The 24,244-nt window shown below is 42.8% G+C and overlaps 1 protein-coding gene across 1 annotated transcript in view; it reads right to left on the reverse strand.

Moving 5' to 3' along the window:
- The window catches only part of LOC311051679 (uncharacterized protein), a gene marked incomplete at its 3' end in the record, with an annotated part of 213,885 nt that overhangs the window by 125,396 nt on the left and 64,245 nt on the right, over positions 1-24,244 (reverse strand). The window lies entirely within an intron of this gene.

Genomic DNA, 24,244 nt, shown 5'->3' on the forward strand with positions numbered 1-24,244 from the left:
ACAAATTCGCAATACAAGGTCTACTAAACTGGATAGCTCATTAAGCACGTAGCTTGTTTAAGATGAGATCCCCATGCACACAAATCATGTTGACATATAAGAGACAGACAGATATACACACTACTATACAGAATGTCATACAATCAGTTTACAGGTTACTGGTATGAAGTATGAAGGGTGAAAAATATGTACAAAAGAGAAAGAGAGGGGGGGGGGGGGTAGGTTAGGTTAGGACATGGGGTAGGTTAGGACTTGGACAGGGGCCATTTTTGAATTGCAGCCTCCTGAAGGTGTATCTTTAGGGCATTTTTGAAAGTGAGTAGGGTTTTACACTCCTTTACTCCTTTTGGTAGGGCATTCCACATTTTAGATGAATAGCATGAGAAAGAGTTCATTCCCTTTGTTGTGCCAAATCTGGGTTGAACATGGTTTGTGGAGCTGCCTCTGGTGTTATGATCATGGACTTGATTAACATTTTGGAAGTATTTTGACAAATACAGGGGGATCCCAATGTTGTGGTGTATCTTGAAGACCAGGCCCATAGCAAGTTGCTGTACTCTGTCCTCAACCCTAAGCCATCCAAGCCTAGCAAAATGGGCATGGGTTAGATGGGCTTTGTAATTGAGGCCAAGAAGTAGCCTTACAAGTTTGTTTTGGGATGTTTGGAGCCTTGTTTTTAGGGCCTTGGAGGTGTTGTGATACCATGAAGTGCATGCATAATCATAATGACCTTGTATGAGGGCCCCTATAAGAATCTTCAGAGTATTCTTACTGACTTTACGAACAAGCCTCCACATCCTCCGTGTTATTTTGTGGACCTTTTTGATCGTCTTTTCAGCGTTTTTGTCACCTGAGAGGTTTGCCTCCAGGATGGAACCCAGGTAGGTAATTTCCTCCTTTCTTGTGATAGCATTTTCACCCACTTTGATCGTGAAACTCTCATGTGTATAGCTTAGAAACAAATCTCACAATGAATCTAATCAGACATTTCCTCATTATCTAAGCCTCATCATGTACTGAACATTACAACTCACTCACACCTCTATACTGACCTCATGCTGCAGCATGTCTGCTCTTTATCATTTATAATAATCATGAGAATAATAAGTCTCGTTATTTTTTTTCAGATGGGGAACCGTGAGGTCCCCAGTTGGATCCCGGGTTCCCCCAGAGTTAGTGTAGAAGTGTCCTTGAGCAAGACACTGAACCCCTAATTGCTCCTGATGAGCAGGTTGGTGCCTTGCATGGTTTCCTCTGCCATCTGTGTGTGAATGTGTGTGTGTGTGTGTGTGTGTGTGTGTGTGTGAATGTGTGTGTGAATGTGTGTGTGTGAATGTGTGTGTGAATGTGCAACCCAATCTCACACAACTTAGTATACATTGCACGGAGTGTCATTCCGTGCAGGGCCGGCGCGTCCATACAGGCGACCTAGGCGGCAGCCTAGAGCGGCAGTTGGAGAGGCGGTAAAAAAAAGTCGGGAAAAAATAAAAATAAGAATTAAATAACATAACCCTAACCTAACCCTAACCCTAACCCTAAAACCGAAATAAAGTAACCAAAGACACAAAAAAAAGTATTATAATCCGCCCATAACCGCGTAAAAAATCATCAAATGAATCTCGCCTAGAGCGGCGATCAGCCCTCCACTGGCCCTGATTCCGTGCATAGACAACTGGAAAACACAAAAATCCATGCATAGCCGCCTCGCATCTCCTCCATTGACTAAACCATTTCGGAGGCGCTTATGTAAATCGCTTTGGATAAAAGCGCTATATAAATGCACCGTTTACCATTTTTCCCATTGAGATTTCCAAAAATATTTCTATAAATTATTTTCAGCTTGGAACCAAGCCATCCAGGCTCCTGGTGATTCATTACCATAAAACATTTGATTTAGTGGAAAAAAAGTATTTGAAAACCGCTAAACAAAGGGTATTTATTAAATATATTATATCATATAATTATTATTATTAATATTTTTCACGTAATCAAATGTTTTATGGTCATGACTAGGAGCCTGGATGGCTTGATTCTATTCGATTGTTAAGACGTGACGTTGCGCCCCGCTAGAATAACTTCCGGGTCCAAGTGTTTTAATGTTAATAATAATAATGTTAAATCATAGTAATAAATAAATACTTTGTACTTCTATGATATTAGCATTAAGACCCTTATTAACCCTCAATGGTTCATTTCTGAAAAAGGAGGTTATTGTAAAAAGATTTACGGGTTCCAACATGTTGTTTACAATGAAGAGTGGACGGCGCTGGTGCCTTTTGGACCCGGACGTGACATCGGACTACAAAATTACGTCAGACTTAAGAACCGAATAGGCTTAAAATAATTGTGGGATCGCTAAAGCGATCACACTAATGTTATTGTCAACGTTTTTTTTTTGGCACTTAACTAGTCCTTCATACTTTTAGCTACAAACTCCGTTCCAACTCTTCAACGTTCGGCCTACTCAGGACATGTCGGCTATTATTCAATTTTTTGAAATAATTTATACTTTTAGAGATATTGCACTTTTTACTGCTAAAAAAAGCCCATTCATTTCAATGGGGAAATTCATACTTTTAGCTAGAAACTCCGTTCCAACTCTATAACGTTCAGCCTACTTAGGACATATTGGCTACCATTTGAATTTTTGAAATAATTTGTACTTTTAGAGATATTTCACTTTTTACTGCTAAAACAATCCCATTCATTTCAATGGAGAAATGCCATTTAGCCACAGTGGAGCCTAGCAACTGCTTATTATACCCTAACAACACCATATTAGAGCCTAGCAACCACCTATTATACCCTAGCAACCACCTATTAGACCCTAGCAACCACCGTTTTACCCTAGCAACCACCAGTTTCACCCTAGCAACCGCATATTAGACCATATAAACTGCATATTAGACCCTAGCAACCCCCTATTAGACCCTAGCAACCGCCTATTAGGCCCTAGCAACCAACTGTTTTACCCTAGCAACCACCTATTAGACCCTAGCAACCGCCTATTAGACCCTAGCAACCGCCTATTAGACCCTAGCTATCACTGTTTTACCCCCAAAAAAATACATTTTACACTATTCAACACTGACAACACTTTAAAAACTTTTAACACTAATACTTTAACACCTTTCAAACCTTTCACACCTTTCACACCTTTCAAACCTTTCAAACCTTTAGAACCTTTCAAACCTTTAGAACTTTTAGAACCTTTAGATTAGAACCTTTAGAACCTTTCAAACCATTCAAACCTTTAGAACCTTTAGAACCTTTAGAACCTTTCAAACCTTTCAAACCTTTCAAACTTTTCAAACCTATAACACTACTAACACTATCAATACTCAATACCTGCAACATTCTTAGCGATCCCACACTGTTTCTTCAGGAACAGTACTTTCTAGTTGAAAATAAAATAATATTTGGGGAAAATGTGTGGGCTTTTGATTAGTGGAACCTCCACTGCGATGCCTTATCCATTAGTTTCCTAGGGCGTTGTGGGCATCACTTCATGTCGATTTGATCAGGTATCAGGGATCAAATCGACAGGAAGTGATGCCCACAACGCCCTAGGAAACTTGTCGATAGGCCACCTAGGGCGCCATCTAGAGGGGTCTGTCTGTCTGTCTGTCTGTCTGCCTGCCTGCCTGCCTGCCTGTCTGCCTGGGTGAACCTGAACCTGTTAGACTTACTAAGGTTCCCCTTTTTTGTGTTTTTTGCTTATGAGGCAGGTTGGGGCCCACCCAGACACAACCAAGCAGCAAACCTAAGCCTGCGCACACACACACACACACACACACACACACACACACACAAACACACACGTGCGCGCACGTATGCCCGTACGCCCGCACGCACACAGTCTTGCCTACACACGACGATTCATGCACGCATAACCAGTGGTGTAAAGTAACTAAGTACATTTACTCAAGTACTGTAATTAAGTACACTTTTGAGGATTTTTTTACTTTACTTGAATATTTCCAATTTGCAGTACTTTTACTCCACTACATCTCAGTGGCAAATATTTTACTTTTACTCCACTACAATTATTTGAAAACTTTAGTTACTAGTTACTGATGCCAATACTTTTGTACTTTTACTCAAGTACATTTTGAATTCTGGACTTTTACTTGTAACAGAGTGTTTCTACATTGCAGTATTGATACTTTTACTTAAGTACAGTTTTTGAGTACTTTCTCCACCACTGCGCTTAACCCATGTGTCACAACTACTCTTCATGGGGTCTCCACCAGCATCAACACACTTTACATCAATACACAACATTCATACACACTACTACTACACAACACAACACAACACAACACAAAGACACTATAACTCACAACCTGTCTACATATGATAGCTCTATATTACAGGTTGATCGTAGCCAAGCGTAGGTCTCTATTAACCATTTCATCCACTGAAAACACACTAGCGTATCTATTCTCCACGACCACGTACATGTCGTGCGGGGAATGATTATCGTATCACTTCGGGGAAAAAAAACTAGAACACACCACTGGTCAGGAGATATTATCTACAACTAGTATCTGAATCTACATGCAGATATAAAGTAAAGACATTTTACCTTCAAGTTGAGACGAGACGTTGAAAGAAACGATGCTGATCTGAACTGTGAGTTCATGTGAGGATGTGGTTTAACTTCCTCAAACTACACTATAACTGTAGAAAACATCTGACGTCACTCTGATCTAACCTGACCTACCTCTACTACACTGTCTCTCTCTCAGCTGTCCTACTGTCTGTCTCTCCTACACTGTCTGTCTCTCAGCTGTCCTACTGTCTGTCTCTACACTGTCTGTCTCTCCTACACTGTCTCTCTCTCAGCTGTCCTGTCTGTCTGTCTGTCTCTCCTACACTGTCTCTCTCAGCTGTCCTACTGTCTGTCTCTCCTACAATGTCTGTCTCTCAGCTGTCCTACTGTCTATATTTTAGGATGGCTATTTAGTTGTTTAACTTCATATTTGACATGACAGAGCCTATTTAAAATGACTAATTTAGTGAACCGGCATGTCTCGCCCAGGGGGCGGGCAGTGATACTCATGTATCTGTATAAAGCAAGCTCTTGTCGACATGGGGCGGCAGTGGCTCAGGGGTAGAGTGGCCGGGTAGAGTGGACTGGAAACCGGTTCCCAGTTCTATCCCGGGCTGGAGGGTTGCTCCCGATGGGAGGCATGCGATAATCCGACAGACCTTTTCTCCGACTATGTGGCATCCGCGTGCGGTTAGGGTTAGGGTGCGGGTTTGGTTCGGGTTTAGTATTGAAACGTCGGAGCGCTGCGCTGTCGGAGGAATGCGCTGTCGGACTAACGTACTGCACCCGCTCCCGATGAGCAGGTTGGTGCTTTGCATGGTTTCCTCCGCCATCAGTGTGTGAATGTGTGTGCGAATGGGTGAATGTAATGCATGTTTACATGATAAAGTCAGAGGAATCCATGAATGCATACCGCTGTTTTCTAATCAGCCTGGCAGCTGGCTTGCCTTGCACTTGCAGTATGGTGCGCATTAGTGGTGTAAAGTACTTTTACTCAAGTACTGTACTAATAGCCGATCTACAAGCTCACACTGCGTCGCGTCGTTCCAGACTATTACTTGTAATAGAGTATGTCTACATTGCAGTACTGATACTTTTACTTAAGTAAACACCACTGGTGCGCATGCATTGGGTAGCTCAACTTCTTTGAGCTACCAGACTACAACATGGCACAAGATGCACAGACATTCATGTTGCTGCTGCACTAAACCTGATCCCAGGTCAGTCTAAAACATCACACACAAGTTAAACAGCATTCATTGTGTTTCTCTCAACTGATAAGTGCAGCTGCACACACAGTAGACATACTACGGGTCTTCACACACACAGTAGACATACTACGGGTCTTCACACACACACAGTAGACATGTACTACGGGTCTTCACACACACAGTAAACATACTACAGGTCTTCACACACACAGTAAACATACTACGGGTCTTCACACACACACACACACACACACAGTAGACATACTACGGGTCTTCACACACACACAGTAAACATACTACAGGTCTTCACTCACACAGTAGACATACTACAGGTCTTCACACACACAGTAGACATACTACGGGTCTTCACACACACAGTAGGCATACTACAGGTCTTCACACACACAGTAGACATACTACGGGTCTTCACACACACAGTAGGCATACTACGGGTCTTCACAGTTCACAGGTATTTTCGGAATCGGGGGCCCCGTGAAGAGCTCTAGTGTAAAGTATGAGTGTAAGAATGTTTTGTTTCGCGGATTGGCTGAAGGGGTTGTCTGTCAACGCTACTACTCCCACCCAGCTCCCGCCCACAGCCAAACAGACAAACAGCCAAACAGAAAAACAGAAAAACAGAAAAACAGACAAACAGACTGTCATGCCAGACCAACTGAAATATAATGGAAATGAGATTTCCGGAGAGGGTTACCAGGCTTGGGTAAAGCAGTGGTCGGATAGTTAATATACAAACACAAACAAACAAAGGGATTCTACCGTTGCGCCTCAGCCTTAAACGGCCAGTCCGGTGCGTCACAAGTGTAGGGATAATAATAGCAGAAGAGAGGAACGCTGGAGTAACACGGACAGTTTAGGCCTTTTTATTTAGCACGGTGCAGGTAACAAATAGACTGACGTTTCGGTCTTTCGACCTTCCTCAGAGTCATGACTCTGAGGAAGGTCGAAAGACCGAAACAAAAAGGCCTAAACTGTCCGTGTTGCTCCAGCGTTCCTCTCTTCAGTTAATATAATGTTTCATAACGTGTGCAGGATGTATGATGTACCCACTATGATACTGAATGTCATTCTGAACACATTTCTGTCAAACTCTCTGTCTGTGTAAAAAAAGTCTGATTATTACGTCCTTGTGTCAGTTATGTGTGCAGTGTGAATACACACTGCACACATCTACACACTGTGAATACACACTGCAGTGCACGTACAACTACACACTGTGAATACACACTGCACACATCTACACACTGTGAATACACACTGCAGTGCACGTACAACTACACACTGTGAATACACACTGCACACATCTACACACTTAGCCCACGTCTTTGTACCAGAGCAGAGCATCGAGCAACAACTGGTTCCTGGAATGAGCACATGCAGCAAATGATGCCACTGTGTGTGTGTGTGTGTGTGTGTGTGTGTGTGTGTGTGTGTGTGTGTGTGTGTGGGGGGGGGGGGGCTGGTTTACATGAAGTGGGAGGAGTCATGGTTTACATGTGGAGCCATTTCTTGTAAATGCTGTGAGTGTCAGAGTCATGTCACATGACCTAAAAATACAAAGCTCATTCTGAACCACAGAGAGAAGGAAGATAACAGCCAAGTAGGAATAATACCCATATAATATTAATAATAGTAATAATAATAATAATAATAATAATAATAATAATAATAATAACTCCCAGAGGGTCTTATGTCAACACTGTTTTGAGGTCAAAAAAGTTTAACATGCTTTAAAATCATATGTTTTTTCTAAACAAGTCCAACCATCATGTGTGTGTGTGTGTGTGTGTGTGTGTGTGTGTGTGTGTGTGTGTGTGTGTGTTTGTGTGTGTGCAGTGTTGTAGTGCTCATTTTGGAAGTGAGGGAGCGCACCCCGCCCCCATGATTAAAAAATGTATGAAAAATAAAAATTAAAACGGAAGAAAAAAAGAAGTGAGGGAGCGCCGCTCCCCCGCGTCCCCCCTCCACACACACACTCCACTGTGTGTGTGTGTGTGTGTGTGTGTGTGTGTGTGTGTGTGTGTGTGTGTGTGTGTGTGTGTGTGTGTGTGTCTCTCTCCAGTCAGTGTCTTCAAAAGACGTCGACCACAAAAACAACTGAACGTCGGAGGGCAGATTATAGCTGTGTGTGACTTCCTGTTTGAGACGTGTGGTGTCTGTGTGACTTCCTGTCTGTATAACTGATGTTCAACCACAAGCTGCTCTGTGTTGCAAACTGACAGTTAAAACTGATTCTTCATTATTCACAGTGAGCATTATGTTCCACTTATAACAACATCTATGTTTACATTATTAAACTGCATGGTCAGCATTCTGTTTCATCTATTTGTGTATTATTTAATTTAATATTTAAGTCATTCATGCATTTATTACATCTAGGCTTGACTAGATCAATGCCTGCCAAACAGACCCCTCAGGGGTCCCCGGACCCTTTGGGACATAAAAGGGTCCAGGGACCCCTGAGGGGGTTCCAGGGGGTCCCCAGCTAAATCATTCTTAGGTACCAAATAGACCCTAATCGGTCTGTAACACAGAGAGAGTGCAAATGGATTTAGCTCCATTTGCACACTCTCACGGTGCGTTTTAACAGCGGGCAACTCTCGGGCGATGCCGGGCGACGTCGCCCAAAATATAAAGAAAGTGTATGAGAGCCGGCAACTACTGGCGATCGGGCGAAGTGGGCGGGGGGGCGATGAAAGATGGATTTTCTTTATCTTTTTGGGCGACGTCGCCCAGAGTTGCCCGCTGTTAAAACGCACCGTCAGAGTTATGGGGGTCCCTGACATTAATATGTTTGAGAACCATTCCCTTAAAGAACACTCTTAAAAGCTGTGGTCTGGATCCAGAGAGGGCTGGTACAAACATTGATAGAAAAAAAACATGAATTTACTAAATATGAAATCTATGAAGAAGTTTAATCTGCAACGCAATTGTATACTATATGTGGTGGAGGGTCCCTGTTTCATCTCTATCAGCTAAGGGGTCCCTGTTTCATCTCTATCAGCTAAGGGGTCCCTGCTTCATCTCTATCAGCTAAGGGGTCCCTGATTTAAATCACTTCATATTGTGTTTGATGTTTAAACTCATATCGATCCATTTCAGAGTGTCGCAAAAAGGTAGTGAAAATAGCAGATCTACAAGCTCAAAATGTACTGTGGACTTGAAGATCGGCTATTTTCACTTAAAAAAATATATATATATATATATCATTACAAACAGGCAACAGACTTGCAGATTTTCCACTTTGAGAAACTTCAGACTGCATTATGTCCAGTGATGATAATAATAATAATAATAATAATAATAATACTAATAATAATAATAATATTTATTGTCCCCGAAAGACTTCACAAGTCTGTTAAAAAACAACAATAATAAACAAAACATAACCATAAAGCACAAAACAACACATAACCATAAAGCACAAAACAACATCACCAAGACAACACACTTGTCCATTAGAGACTTATTGCTGTCAGATGAACATAATCAACATGATCATAGATTCAGGAGTCTCTGTGTCGCCCTCATGTGGACAGACTCTACATAGCAGGCTGATAACATCACCTTGGTCTCTGCTGCAGGAGGACAAACATGATCATTATGTTATAATTATAAATAAAACACAGTTTAATGTGTAAACACAACGTGTGGGCCTTCCTCAGGTGATTTGTTGGTCTTTATTCAGAGCAGCAGATAAAACGTATTGTTATTATATTATGTATCATTTTTCTGAATCTCTGATCATGTTGATTATGTTCATCTGACAGCAAATAAAACAAGTCTCTGATGTAGGAGGATACTCACAGTATGGTGATGACGTCATGGTGACGTCATGATGAGGAGACAGCTGTGTGGAAGATGTTGTTCAGTCTCTCTTTCTCCTCATAAACTATGTTAAATGTGATGATATTAAAGTTGTTGTAGAGTCCATGTATCCATATGTATGAATGATTACAATGCTTCTTTCAGCTGATCTTCATCATAAAGTATTTAAAGTAAAAGGTAAAGTTGTTATGATTCATGGAGGATAAAGTGTAGTCTAATATACAGATCAGATGTCAAATCACTTCCATGTGGAGTCACAGTGAATGAACCACAGACAGCATGTCTTTCTGTCTGTGATTACAATCCTGCTTTCAGCTGCAGATACAACACCTGATGATGATGATTGTTTGATTGTTTAAAGGACCTTAATGGAAACAAGCCATAGTGTTTTCTTGGGTTTATAATCCTCTTAACAGACTTTGTATTGATCTGTACTTCATGTGCTTTTTCTTTGGCAAACTGTTAATAAAGTATTCATTCATTCAAAGCAGACCTGTAGCAACCTTACCAGAACACCTACATTACCATGTTGTATGGGAAATGTAGTCCTTGAAATGTAGTTCTTCTAGAGAGACAATGCTTTTGTTTTGAAGAAAAAGCGGAAGCGCTCACGTGGCGTCCGATGTGAAGCATGACACTAAACCAGTTTTATTTTGAAGCGAAAACGGAAGTGGTCACGTGGTTACTAAAAGTCTTACATGACGCAGCCAGTCAGCATGTCAACATGATGCTCTGTTCTATGACAAAGCAAAGCAAAGTTTGTTGTTTACCCAGGGTGTCGGACTAAGCACGAAGCTTGTTTCCAGCCAGACCCTGCATGGAAGCCTTGCTCAAGGGCTATTCAGCGGTGATTCATGATTGATGTGATGAATTGGGGAATCGAACTAGGGACCTTCCGGTATCAAGGCCGCCCCTCTAACCACTAGGCCACCGCTGCCCTCACCGAAAACAGCAGATCTACAAGCTCACAACGCGTCTCATTGAGAGCTTGTAGATCTTAACATCTTATATAGTAGAAAGTAGATCATATTGCGTCATCTCATTATTTTATGAACTGAGTGAAAAGTAGATTTATTGACGACTTCCACTTGTAGTGATTCATTTTGTCCACATGAGGGCGACAAAGGCCGTTCAATACAGACAGATTCAAATGTTGAACACACAGTAAACATTTATCACTGTATTAGTTTAATGATTTACATCAATGTTGTGTTTTTACCCCATGATGTATGTATGTTAGTTAGTTAGTTAGTTAGTTAGTTAGTTACTACTACTACAACTAATAATAATAATAATAATAATAATAATAATAATAATAGTACATATATATATATATATATACACACAATTAGAAGACATCTATAATAATATATATTTTAAATAGTTCACACTCATTTGTGGTATTTGTCTCTGTATATTTGCATACACAGTCTGTGCCTCTCAGAGTTACAGACCTAAAGGGTCCATTTGGACCACCTTCATGGAACCCTGGACCACACTTTGAGAACCACTGTGTTACTGCATTGTGTCGTATGTAGGCCTAACATGTCCATTTGTGTTCATTAGCCCTTTAGTTAGTTTTGTTTTGACTTTATACTGATATGAATATTTTATGTGCAGTTATTTCATATATTTATATTTAGAACAGGATATGAAGCCATGATTAAAAGTTTTTTAATAAATAAAAAAAATGTTACTCATTTCTGCTCATTCATAGATATATTTATATTTATATTCGGTGCATATGGTTTACAATTATCAAAACATCCACTTGTTATTGCATTGCTTACCTCAATTAATCCTGGGTCAGTAGCAGAGGCTTCTTCTATCTCTCGTGTAGTAACTAAGTGCTTTGGGTGTAGCACTCACTGCTACAAATCTAACATACTCTTCTGAGTCATGTTTGTTTACCTCCCTTTTTGCTGTGCTCCCCAGCAGCCGTGACAATGGGTCTGCTATGTTTTGTTTCCCAGGTACATATACAACTCTGAAATCATAGGGCTGTAATCTGAGAACCCATCTCTCTATGCGTGCACATGGTTTGGATCGAGGACCATATATGACCTCTAATGGCTTATGGTCAGTGACTAAATCAAACCTCCTACCATACACATAAGGATGTAGTCTCTCACAAGCCCTTCACGCTCTGTCTGAGAGTACCTACGCTCACAGTCTGTCAAGCTGCGACTCACATAGCACACAGGTACCATCTCCCCCTGTTGTTTTTGCACTAGCACTGCCTCTACACCTACAGGACTGGCATCTGCTATCACCTTGGTTGGTGCTTCCTTGTCAAAGTAGGCTAGTGTAACAGTTTTGGCTAGCTCATCCTTCAAAACTTGAAATGCCTTTTTCTGTTCCGGCCCAAACTCAAATGGCACATCCTTTCTGGTCAGGCGTCGTAACGGCTCTGACAGTGTTGCAAAACCTGAAATAAATCTGGAACTAAATCCTACGAGACCCAAAACACTCCTGACCTCTGAGGCATTCTCGGGTTCTCTGGCCTCTCTTGATCCTGTACCTAGCCTGTAGACCTGTTCGCAATTTGGTGTTGGGGGAATTTCTCACCTGAACTGAGTCAGTGGGTCCCTAGACATGAAAAATCACGGAGGTGCTTGTCCGCCAGAGTGGCAGGAATGGCGCAATGGCCAAATCAAAAATGGCCGCCATCGACTATGATGAAAATCCAACTTTTTTGTTTTTGAGTGTTTAAAGACATGTATTACCTTCATTTAGACTAATTGTGGTGTGTGGAATTCATTTCTGATATTGTTATGACCATTTTGGGTGATTTTGACCTTGAAAGGTCATGGTCAAGGTCATTTTATTATTCTGAAGACCTTGGCCATAACTTGGCCATTGTTAGGAGTAAAAACAGGTGCAATGAGTCTTATCCAACTAATTCTGACATTTAGAATTCATTTCTGATATTGTTTTGACCATTAAGGATCATCTTGTCATTGAAATATCAATGTCAATGTCATTTTTCAATAATTAAATTACGATTTTGTACTTTACTGTGCCTTTTATTGTATTTCCTTTCATAATATGTTTTATTTACAGCAAAAGACATACAGGAGGCGTTGGTGAGGCATTGCCTCACCAACTTCCAGAGTGTTCGCAGACAATTAAATCAGGCATCAATGGCGATATGGTGCGATGAAGGCGTGTTCGCCCCGGCTGCAGATATTTAGACAGAACAATTCAAGGATCTTTTCCTCTGCATGGGCCCTTTCCATTGGACCCGTGTTCTGCTCAGATGCCAGGGAAAACTGCTTCGAGGTTCTGGCCCGGATGACGCACTGGTTGAGTGTGCCGTGTTTGGACCTGGTGTGATAGAGTCGCTGTTAAACGGCAGCCATTATGTCCGGGCTCTCACTGGGATGCTGATTGTGGAGGATGTGATCAGGTCGCTCCAGTGGGAGATGTTCTGGCACCACAAGGACAAAGCTGCATATCCAGTGCTAGCACAGGTACAGGCACTGCACACTACGCTTTGCAGAATGTGACTGCATAAACTACCTGCGTCATGGCTCATGGTATCTTGAACAAATCAAAGTGCTAGAGTTCACACATCCTGAGCTCTACCGGCGCTTCTCTATAGGCCAGTGGGTTGTTCAGGATCGACCAGGCTGGTTCTGCGCTGTAGGAGGTGACATGAAGGTTGAGCAGACCATTCAGCGAGTGTCGAAGGGTCCAGGAGGTCACTATGTAGTAGGAGCCACACACAATGCCAATTCTGTGGCAGAGTTCGAGCTCTTGTTCCACGAGATTGGGTCAATCACCAATGTCCTCAACCTTCTCACCAACAACCACACCATGAAACACACAGAAAGCCATCTCCAGCATGCATTGAGTACCACTCGGCGCCTTACATTCAACCGGAATGTGTCGAAGCTGCTGGACTTTGTGCTAGAGCGTCAGAATCCATACTCAATAATGGTCAGTGTGCCTGTGCCACTGCACATTCTGCTCACAAAGCAAGCTGTTGACCGAGGGGTCGCTCCACGCTTGCTCAACTGTCTCACAAATGGGGAGCGTGTCTACAGCTCATACAGACAGGAAAGGTTAGTTGAGAAGACCAAGAAAATGAGCACAACCATACCAAAGCGGAAGCTACCGCAGTTCAACGAGCAACCGAAGAAGACACCAACAACCATTCTGAAGGAGCAGAAGTTAGTCTCATCCAAAGACATGGCCGAGGCACATAGGAGTATGGACATTGCTAAGGAGCGGGGCATGAACATCCGGCAGGTACTTACTCATGATGTGCTCTCAGCATCTCCCCTGTTTGAGGGTGACCTTCCAGCTCAACAAGTCAAAACTTGTCAGTGAAATTGAGCCTGAACTTGACCTCACCCAATGGAGTCCAAAGTCTACTCTTGCCACTCATGTTGTGGTAGACTTCATGTCGAAAATACGGCAGATGCCACTTGCACGATTCCCTACTTTCGGTGCTGTCATCAACACCATCATCAGCTCAACAGTATCCCTCTGCGAAGAGCCAGCGTTCATCCATCTCATACTTGATTCCTACATTGAGATGTCTCTAAAGGAAGGGGAGCGCATGTGGCGCACAGACTCAAGAACAGGAATCGACATCATTGGCATGAACAGAGACACACCTATCCCTCAGCAACTTGACAAGTTCTGGGCATCTGAGGAGAACAAGCGGAATGTCCAGTTGCTAGTTCGGGATATGGTATGCAGTTGAGCCTGTGGCAATACTACCATCATTGTCAGCTCTGTTGTCTCTGAAGATGAGGTGCTCCCAGCAAAGGCAGCTGGTGGTGAAGAGATCCCAGACCTCTTGAACTGGATTGAGGTGGCTGATACCAGATTGGTGGTGCATGTGGACTGGGCTGTTCGTGTGAAACAGAGCAAGAGAGTTATCATAGTCTCCAATGATACAGACACCTTCGCATTACTGCTGTACTACACCCCATACTTCCAAGCACTGGGGATGAAGGAGATCTGGCAACAGTATGGCACTGGTGAGAAGCGGCGCATGCTTCCACTGCATCAAGCAGTCTCTCATCTTGGAGCACCACTCGCCAAGACAGTGATCAAGGCACATATCCTGACTGGAGAAGACTGCATGAGCAAGGTGGGGACCAAACATGCAGCTATGACTTGTGACCCAGTACAATATTTAACAAACTTTGGAGAGGCAGACACCTTGACAGAACAAGACACAGCATTGGCAGAGAAGTACTTGGTACGTGTCTGGGCAGGGGCTAGGTCAAGTACAACTGCTGAGACGTTTGATGACCTCAGGGTAGAAAGCTATACCAGTGCCAGTGCTGGAATTGATGCTCTCCCTCCCACAAGTAGTGTGATCAGAGGTCACATCAAACAAGGTGCTTTTCTGGTGCATAGGGCTTGCCACCTGCTTGTGACGGCCAAGGAACCTGAGGCAAGACTAGAGGCAATGAAACATGGATGGGAGGAGCACTTTGGTACACTCCTGCCATCCAAATGTCTGAAGCCCTTACCACCGAGTCTGCTCACAGTATGCAAGTGTGCAGGCAAGTGTGACACTCGGCGATGTGGCTGCCGTGCTGCTGGAGTTCCGTGCATTATATTCCGCCATGGAAAACAGGAAAAACCTTCATGTAAAAACCCATCACACTAACCTGCATGCACACATATATGCTGCACTGTAAGAGAAAAAAATGTGTCTTATTTTCTAATTAAAGCACCCAAATCAAATAAAAGTCAAAGGGGGATATTTAGAATTGGAACATTTTTCATGTTCATGTCTTTTGTTAAAAAAAAAAGAAAAAAAAAGGGAAAAGTACAATAAAAGTGTAAAAAAAAAAATTGAGCTATTGAATAATGATATTGATATTGATTTCAATGACAAGATGATCCTTAATGGTCAAAACAATACCATAAAGGAATTCTAAATGTCAGAATTAGTTGGATAAGCCTTATTGCACCTGTTTTTACTCCTAACAATGGCCAGGTTATGGCCAAGGTCTTCAGAATAACAAAATGACCTTGACCATGACCTTTCAAGGTCAAAATCACCCAAAATGGTCATAACAATATCAGAAATGAATTCCACACACCACAATTAGTCTAAATGGAGGTATTACATGTCTTTAAACACTCAAAAACAAAAAAGTTGGATTTTCATCATAGTTGATGGCGGCCATTTTTGATTTGGCCATTGCGCCATTCCTGCCACTCTGGCGGACAAGCACCTCCGTGATTTTTCATGTCTAGGGACCCACTGACTCAGTTCAGGTGAGAAATTCCCCCAACACCAAATTGCGAACAGGTCTACAGGCTAGGTACAGGACTATCTCCTCTGTTGGTCCTATGCCTTTCTGTGACAAAAGTCTCCCCATGAAAATCAACCTGTCCATGTTGAATTGACACTTTTCTGGGTTTAGTGTTAACCCACACTCTGAGAGCCTCTTCATTACAGCATGTAAACTCCTGTCATGTGTTTCCTGGTCTCGTGCGTGTACTATCACATCATCTGAGATGTTTTCAACACCTTCAATGCCAGTTAATGCATTGGCTATCTCATGCTGGTATTGCTCACTGGCTGATGAGACACCAAAAATCAACCTTTTGTACCTGAACACTCCATTATGTACTGCAAAAGTGGTTATTTCTCTTGACTCTGGGGTCAGTTCCAACTGATGGTAGCCCCATTTAAGGTCTAGCTTGCTAAATATAGCTGAGCCATTCATGCCTTGCAAAATTTCATCCACAGTAGGAATAGGGTACCGTTCCCTTACAATTGCTTCATTGGCACTTCTCATATCTAGACACATCCTGATATCTTTGTCAGGTTTTGGAATTATCACCACTGGGTTTACCCAAGGGGTGGGGCCTTCGACACTTTCCACTATGTCTAGATCAATTAATTCCTTTATTTTATTCTCTACAGCCTCCCTGAGATTGTATGGTATACGTCTAAGTGGCTGTGCCACAGGCTTGACCTGTGGGTCTATCTACAGGCTAACCTGTTTGTTGTTTAATTTTCCTACACCCTTAAACACATCTGGATACTGCTGCCTGAGTGTGTCTTTGATGTCTGTAATCACAGAGACATTTTCACCTATTTTCAACACTCCTAATTTCGTGGCTGTCTTTTTCTCCAGTAGTGGTTCACCATTACCCTTACTTACAATGAATTCTGCCTGTTCAGACCTATTACCAATGGTGATTTCACATTCAAATATTCCCTTAATTGGTAGTGGTTCACTGGATGAGTATGGGTACAAATTCCTCTGCTCTTTTGGCACATAAGAATAGCATTTTATCTTTTCTGCCTTCAGTTTTTCCATACATTTGCTCCCATCACATTGCTCTTAGCACCTGAGTCAACCAACATTTCTACATTTACTCCCCCCACACAAAATGTAAGTTTGTCTGACATGTCATCCTCTTTTACATTAAATGCAAACTCTTTGTCATGTTCTACCTCCACAGTGTTCACATTTTGCTTATTTGATCCTCTTGTGCGGCACATCTTGGAGTAATGATCCTTCCCATTGCATTTGTGACATGTCTGTCCTCATGCGGGGCATTTAGGATCCTTTGCCATGTGATCAGCATATCCACACCTGAAACATTTCCTCTCTGATGTGGCGCCTTCTTCTCTTTCCTGTGGTTTCCCTCTCGATGCTGAGTATTTCCCTCCTTTTTGCATGACGCGATGCACAGTCTCAGTGTCCCCCCTGTCTTCAGTCAGAGACATGGCTGCCATCTGTTCCTCAATTCTCTCACATTGTGAGGATAATTCCAATGTGCGGGCAAGTGTCAACGTATGCCCTTCCTCCAGTAATTTTCTGCGCACATATAGTGATGTACAGTGTACACTTATTCAGGATAGCGTCCCTTATCTGATTGTCATTGTCGGCTTGAAAAGCACAGTCCCTCGCAGTCCGTCTCAGGCGTGTAGCAAACTGTTGCACAGTCTCACCTGGTTCTTGGCACAATCTGTGAAACGTCTGGCGGGCAAACGCTGTGTTGACTTGGGGCACAAAGTACTTGTTCAGCGCTGTGACTGCCTTTGCGTAGTCCTTCGCCTCCCCGGTGTCCGGTAGAGTTGAAAATACATCCTGGACGTCTGGTCCTGCCAGGTGTAACAGTAGAGCTCTCCTCCTCTGCTTCACCACAGCCGTGGCATCAGCATGAACTATTAGTCCTTTTCCATCTGCAAATAATTCAAACGAAGTGAGCCATCGTGCCCATCTAGGTCCGAGTGTTGCTGGATCCGTGTAGCATGCAAACGGTTGAATTCCCGACTTTTCCATGTTGCTCGTTTAACTCCTTTTAACGTTCAACGTAGTCTTCAAACATTCACAATGATCCTCGTCGCCATTGTTGTGTGCCTAACTTTACTTCTAGTTAGTGCAGCCTGAATTGAATCATTGTACAAAGAAAGCTTTGTGTCTTTTAGTTTGTTTATTTAATGACCGCTCCTCTCAAACACCGGTCCCATCATAACAACAGGTTACATCATATTGTGTGTCCCTATACATTTCCGTTACCTGTTCCCGGTCATGTGACCTGGCTAACCAATACATGACAATAACAGCTGAAATCAATAATATATCACTATTCTGATATTAACCTGCGGGCCACATTAAGTGAAGGTCGGGCCGCCAGTTGCCCATGTATGCTCTAGCCTAAAGGGGAGTTCCCCCTTTGGCTGGGGGAGATAATAGGGTTTCATCAGGCAGAGGCTCTGAGCCACTACTGCTACACATACATTAATATTAATGAATTAGTGTAAAAGCCCCCCATCCCCCCAGCAGCTACACTGACTTTAAATCAACACCACATTAAAGGGATATTTCACTATCAAACATGTTTGGGGTCATTTTAACGTCTACGCCCCCTTTCCTATACAAACCCATTATAACTTCAAACTACATTTTAACCATGTTAGAGCAAGAGCACCCGTCCTTGGTTCTGGTGACTCATACTGCCCTCCTAATACGTGAATTTCGATTACTTCTTTCATTGATTTTATTACATTTTTTAATTCTATTTATTTTTCTCATTTTCCCAACAAATTATTGAAAATAAATTAAAAGAGTAAAAAGGTTGTTTTCAATGAATCTAACATGGTTAAAATGGAGATTGAAGTTACAATGTGAAATATCCCTTTAACTATGTTCAATTCCAAGAGGATCTACAACACACATGTTATAATAATAACATATTATATAATATTATATTAACATATTAACACACATGCACACAGAGGCTACACACAGAACACCAACACCACATTTACACTCCTGCATCTCAACAGTATTTTACACATTCTAACCAGGGGTCGCGCAAGGATTTCCCAATGTCCGGAAGGATTCAAATTTATCGGAGAGAGAGAGAGCTTGCAAAGCAGAGGATTTTAAATGTACTGCTGTGTCACTGTCAACAGTTCAGGATGTCCGGAAAGATTTATTTTTTCCGGTCTGCGTCATAAAAAAATCGGTCAAAACCGGCAATTATCGGACTAACGCGACATCTGATTCTAAGAATGTTTTACACTTGATTTTAACCCCTCTTACCTTACCGTCTGGCAGGATAAACATGCATTTAACTGTATCATGATGGTGTGTGCAACATCTACAAAGTGAATGTTTATAGACTATATTATATTCCTTCCGTGTTTCAGTAGGACTTTTGGGGCTCTCATGAATGACTAGTAGCCCTTTGACAAGACATACAAAGTAGAGGTGGGCATAGATTATTATTTTTTATCTAGATTAATCTATCTGCAATCCTGGAGATAATCTAGATTAATCTAGATTAAAATGGCTCATTTGAAGTCTGCCGAAGGCTTTCAAAATATGTGTGTTCTACCCAAATAATGACCAGAAGTAAGTCCTTACTTTTTCTTTCCTCCTTACGTTTCTCAGGCCAGGTGGCCCATTACACCATGAGCCCATCTCCCGTTTCCAAAATGCATCACAGACTGTTTGAAAAAGCTGTTTTGCTATGATAATTGGTAATGAAATATCAAAATAATGTTCAATAAGATGTACTTGTGTTTAATAAATTGTTTTATTTATTCAGAACACAATTAATGTTACCAGTACAGTCACTCAGTAGCTATGTGACATGGCTTGACTCAATCAGTCCAATCTCTACTTCTCCTTCTTCCACCAGTCACTCAGGCAGACCAGCTTGTTCACATTGTCTGGTGACAAACTAGCCCTCTTCTTCTGTACAATATGGCCTGATAAAGAGAACAGTCTCTCGCATGGGACAGTTGAGGCAGGGGTCCCCAAGTACTTCAGGGCAATGTGGGCCAGCTTACCATAAACAGCAGTGTGGTCTGACCACCACTCCAGTGGACATTGATCCAAGCTGGCACTTGGCTCTACCTTGTACCTCTCCACAGCATTTTGTACTGGTGTGTCGTCATCCGACTCCGACTCAGATCCCATCAGTAGAAGAGCTGTTTTCTTTTTAGGTGGCTCAGGGTTCTCCTCCCTCGGCGGCTGCGGAGCAGGTTCTTCTCCCTTCACCAACTCACTCAGTGTTACCCACACTGGCTCCCTCTCTGCTTTGGGCAGGCATTTGAGGTCCTTAAATCGTGGATCGACAGCAGTAGCCACCTTTGATGAACAAACAAAACAAAAAGAAATTGATTGATGGAAAAAAAAGGAACTTTGCAAATCCGACCACCATATTTCTTCATGACTCATTCATCTATTCAGCGTTTTGAGTTCTTTTTTAAAGAACTGAACCGGTTCAACCCCGGTGGAAACATGGCCACACACACACACACACACACACACACACACACACACACACACACACACACACACACACACACACACACACACACCTTTTAACTAAGATAGATTACACTTTTTTAAGTTCTGACTTCTGAATCATTTACACATTTAAGGGCATGCATTTCTTAATTAAATACAAAGTGACTTTTAAAAGAAGTTGTATGCCAATTTAAGAACACGCTATCTTTGTAGACCATACCTGCATGGCTCCAGCAGTATCTCCAGCTTTGCCAACTTCTCATATTCAGCATCTGTTGGGAGGACCAGCTTGTGTTTCTGCTGGGCCAGCGTTGCGTGTACCGGGACTCTGTTGCGCCTCAAACGCTTGATCATCTCGAGGGTGGAATTCCAACGTGTTGGAACATCTTGCACGAGTGACTCTGCCTCTTGTTGATTGGATGCTTGCTGGACATTCAGCTCATCTGAGTTGGCCGGACTGTGTTTGAAATGTCCGACCACTTTTCGACACTTGGCCAGGACACCATCAAAACCACTATCCCGAAGTGACATTACAATGGCCCTCTGTATAAGGTGCGCAACGCAGGGCATGTGCTCGAATGGCAGTATCCTCCCTGCTGCTATCATGTTGGGAGCGCTGTCTGTCCCAATGGTGTTGATTTTGTCGGTTATCCCCCACTGATTAGCGACGTCCAGGAACTGCCTGGCACACGCTTCTGCAAAGTGGCGCTCCTCTGTTTTAATCACACCTAATGTTAGGAGGACAGACAAAGTAGATCAGAATAAGTTCGCTAGTAGTAGTCAACTAAAAATCAGCAGCAGCAGGGGTCTTCAACGTTTTCAGGCCAAGGACCCCCTAGCTGAGGGAGAGATAAAGCAGGGACCCCCACTATATCGTATAAAATTGTGTTTCATATTCAACATTTTTTGTTTACGTGGTCTGCTCTTTTTTCCCTCTACTACACCTATGCCTCTTTGCCAAAAATAGCAGATCTACTGTACAAGCTTGTAGATCTGCTATTTTTGGCTAAAGTTCTCCTCAGAAAAGGGATGCTAGGGTTCAAGTGGTTAAGGTAAAATAAAAAATCCTATCACACAAAGATTTGGCGGACCCCCTGTAGTAACTCTGAGGACCCCCTAGGGGTCCCGGACCCCCTGTTGAAGACCCCTGGTTAACGTAGCTAATGTTGTTGGCCTGTGGTAAAATTAATCAATCGATCCCTGATAACGTTAGCTAAAGCTGTGTAAATGTTAACCAACTTCACAGTGGTAAATTAAATAAATTAAATGACATAAACGTACCCAAGGCGAACGAGTGAAGTTCCCAGCTGACATCGATGAAGTGTACAGTAACGCCTAGGTAGTTATCATTGCTGACATATGTCCAATGGTCCCCACTCAGTGCTACAAACGCCGCCGCGGCCAACTTCTCCTCTTTCACAGCTTTCTCTGTGGCGTGTTGGTCATGGATTCTCCTCATGATAGTTCGCCTCGCAGGTAGTTTGTAACACGGGTCGCCTGTTGCCGCCCGGAGAAGAAGCTCGAGTCCATCATCTTCCACCACGCTGATGGGCCGGCAATTGATTGCAATCCACTGGGCTAGGAGGTTAGTTAGCTTGGCTGATAAAGCTGTGCTGATGGGCTTGCCTCGGTTGCAGTCAAACATTGTAGTTTGACGAGCACTTTTCCCCGGAGCAGCAGTGCTTGGCCGGGCGGCGGAGGCACCTTCCTTGCTAAGATCAATTTTATGCTTTTTGCTTAGGTGATATTTCAGACTCGAGGAACTCCTACAGTAAGCCATTTCAGCTTTGCACAAAGTGCAAATCACCTTGGTCTTGTCGAGGTCTCCATTGGGAAGCTTTTTGTAAATAAAATTGCCCTGAAGCAAACCCGGCTTCACACTGCTCTCAGCGTCCTCCATTGTTGTCACGCAGCTGATGTTTGTTGTGGTAATTTTTCACACATGACCCGCACCGCTGGACTTGTTCACGCCCCCCCCCCCCACCCCCACCCACACACACACACACACACACACACACACACACACACGCACACAGTAATTCGACCAGGTATACATCAGCTAATGTAATTTTAATTGGCTCCCAGACCCAACTTTGAGAATAGATTAACTGTGGTATTTTTTTTTTATCGCGCGATAAGAGTCCGCGTTAACGTAGCCCGGTAACGGCGTTAACGGCCCAGCCTTAATACAAAGTTAACAACTATGAATCCAAAGGCCTCCTGACCACAACATACGACTGAAGACACTTAGATGTTTGTCATTGACAAACATGTCAATGACAAACAACACAGCTTCCCTGGAGGCAGACGCCACCTAAATGAAGTCACACCTGAAACCAATTAATTATCACGCGTTAAGGAGATCTCCTAATGCTTTGGACCTGAGCTGGTCCGAATAAATTCCCCTATAAAATGGGGTACAGTATATCCAACACACGCGGGTGTGTTGGATACTGTACCCCATTTTATAGGGGAATTTATTCGGACCGGTCCAAATAGCTGGCTCTTGCTATGACACATATAAAAGGGAAGGGAGACCAGTGTGAAAGTATAACAAATGGTGTTTATTAGATAAACCCTAACAAAAGGCAATTAAAGCATACTGAATGTAGAATAACATAACAGAACATGACAAAGGATCCAATGTGGTGTGGAGTCAGTAAATCAGTAGTGTGTGTGTAAATGTGTGCATGAGTGGAACATGGTGTAACGCAAGGTGTGTGGATGGAAAGTAAAGTCAAAATCTAAAATAACAAATGTTCATGGAGAATGAATGGAGGCTGGTGGAAGACAGCAGGTCTGTCCTCTCTGGAACTCTCTCAAGAATGAATGAACATTGGGCTACTTGTAGGCTCCTGTATACAAAAAGCAACCGGCAATAGGAACCGGGAGTCAATCCCTAAATTAATGCTATTGGTTGGGTAGCTTGTCAATCAAGAGCGGGGGCGGGAATGAATGCTATTGGTTGCGTAGCTTGTCAATCAAATCATCCCGCCCCTCCTAGAGCATGAGCTACTTTATCGTCAATTTTAAAATAAATGGGACGATAATTTCCAAACTCTCCAAAACGCATGTCATGATGATTGAAAGAAGATTTTAAACTAGTGACTGGAATCATATAGTATTTATGACAATGTTTATTTAAAGGTAAGAAAATCATTGAAAAAAATATATCTTCCTGACAACAGCAGGGGTAAAACAGCGAAACTACAGGTCATTCATATGAACTGTCACTTCCTTATTAGACTCAATGCACAACTCTCAAGCTGCACCCTTGGTATGAACACTGATCTGAGACATGTTGCACATATTATGTCCTCAAAGTCCTTCAGGTCGGTGGGGGTTCGTCGTATCTTAGCGTCCAGTGGAAGCTAGGTGCTAGTTGGTTGCTGAGGTGACAGTCAGGTTCTAGCAGAGCCCATACCAGATAGGCCAGCAGAGGTATCACTGCAGTTAGGCAGAACAGGAAACATACTACAAAATAAAGGAAGGCAAAAGCAGGGAAAAGGCAACAACAGAGAAACAGACCACAATAGGAACGATACAACAGAATAGTCCATGGTCCAAGGGCTGAGAAATACAGCCAAAGTACAAGGCCCGAGGAGCCTTGTACTTGACAAAAACTGGCCACGGTGACAAAAACTGCTCCTGTAGATCTTTCCTGCCAACCTTCCCCAGAACATTCACCATGATCTGATGTACATTATCGAGGTATTTCTGCACAATCAAATCAGCCGTTTCCATCCTGTCTTTGTTCTGCAGGAGGGCTCTTCCAATCGGGTCTTGGCCGTCAAGGTTAGCAGGATCTCGCAGGAGCCTCTGGAACCTCTTGAACTCATCGTCTTCCAGCTCATCCAGAATTGTATTGATAC

This window comes from Gymnoscopelus microlampas (genome assembly GCF_963454915.1).
Source record: "Gymnoscopelus microlampas genome assembly, chromosome: 9".
Classification (NCBI taxonomy): domain Eukaryota; kingdom Metazoa; phylum Chordata; class Actinopteri; order Myctophiformes; family Myctophidae; genus Gymnoscopelus; species Gymnoscopelus microlampas.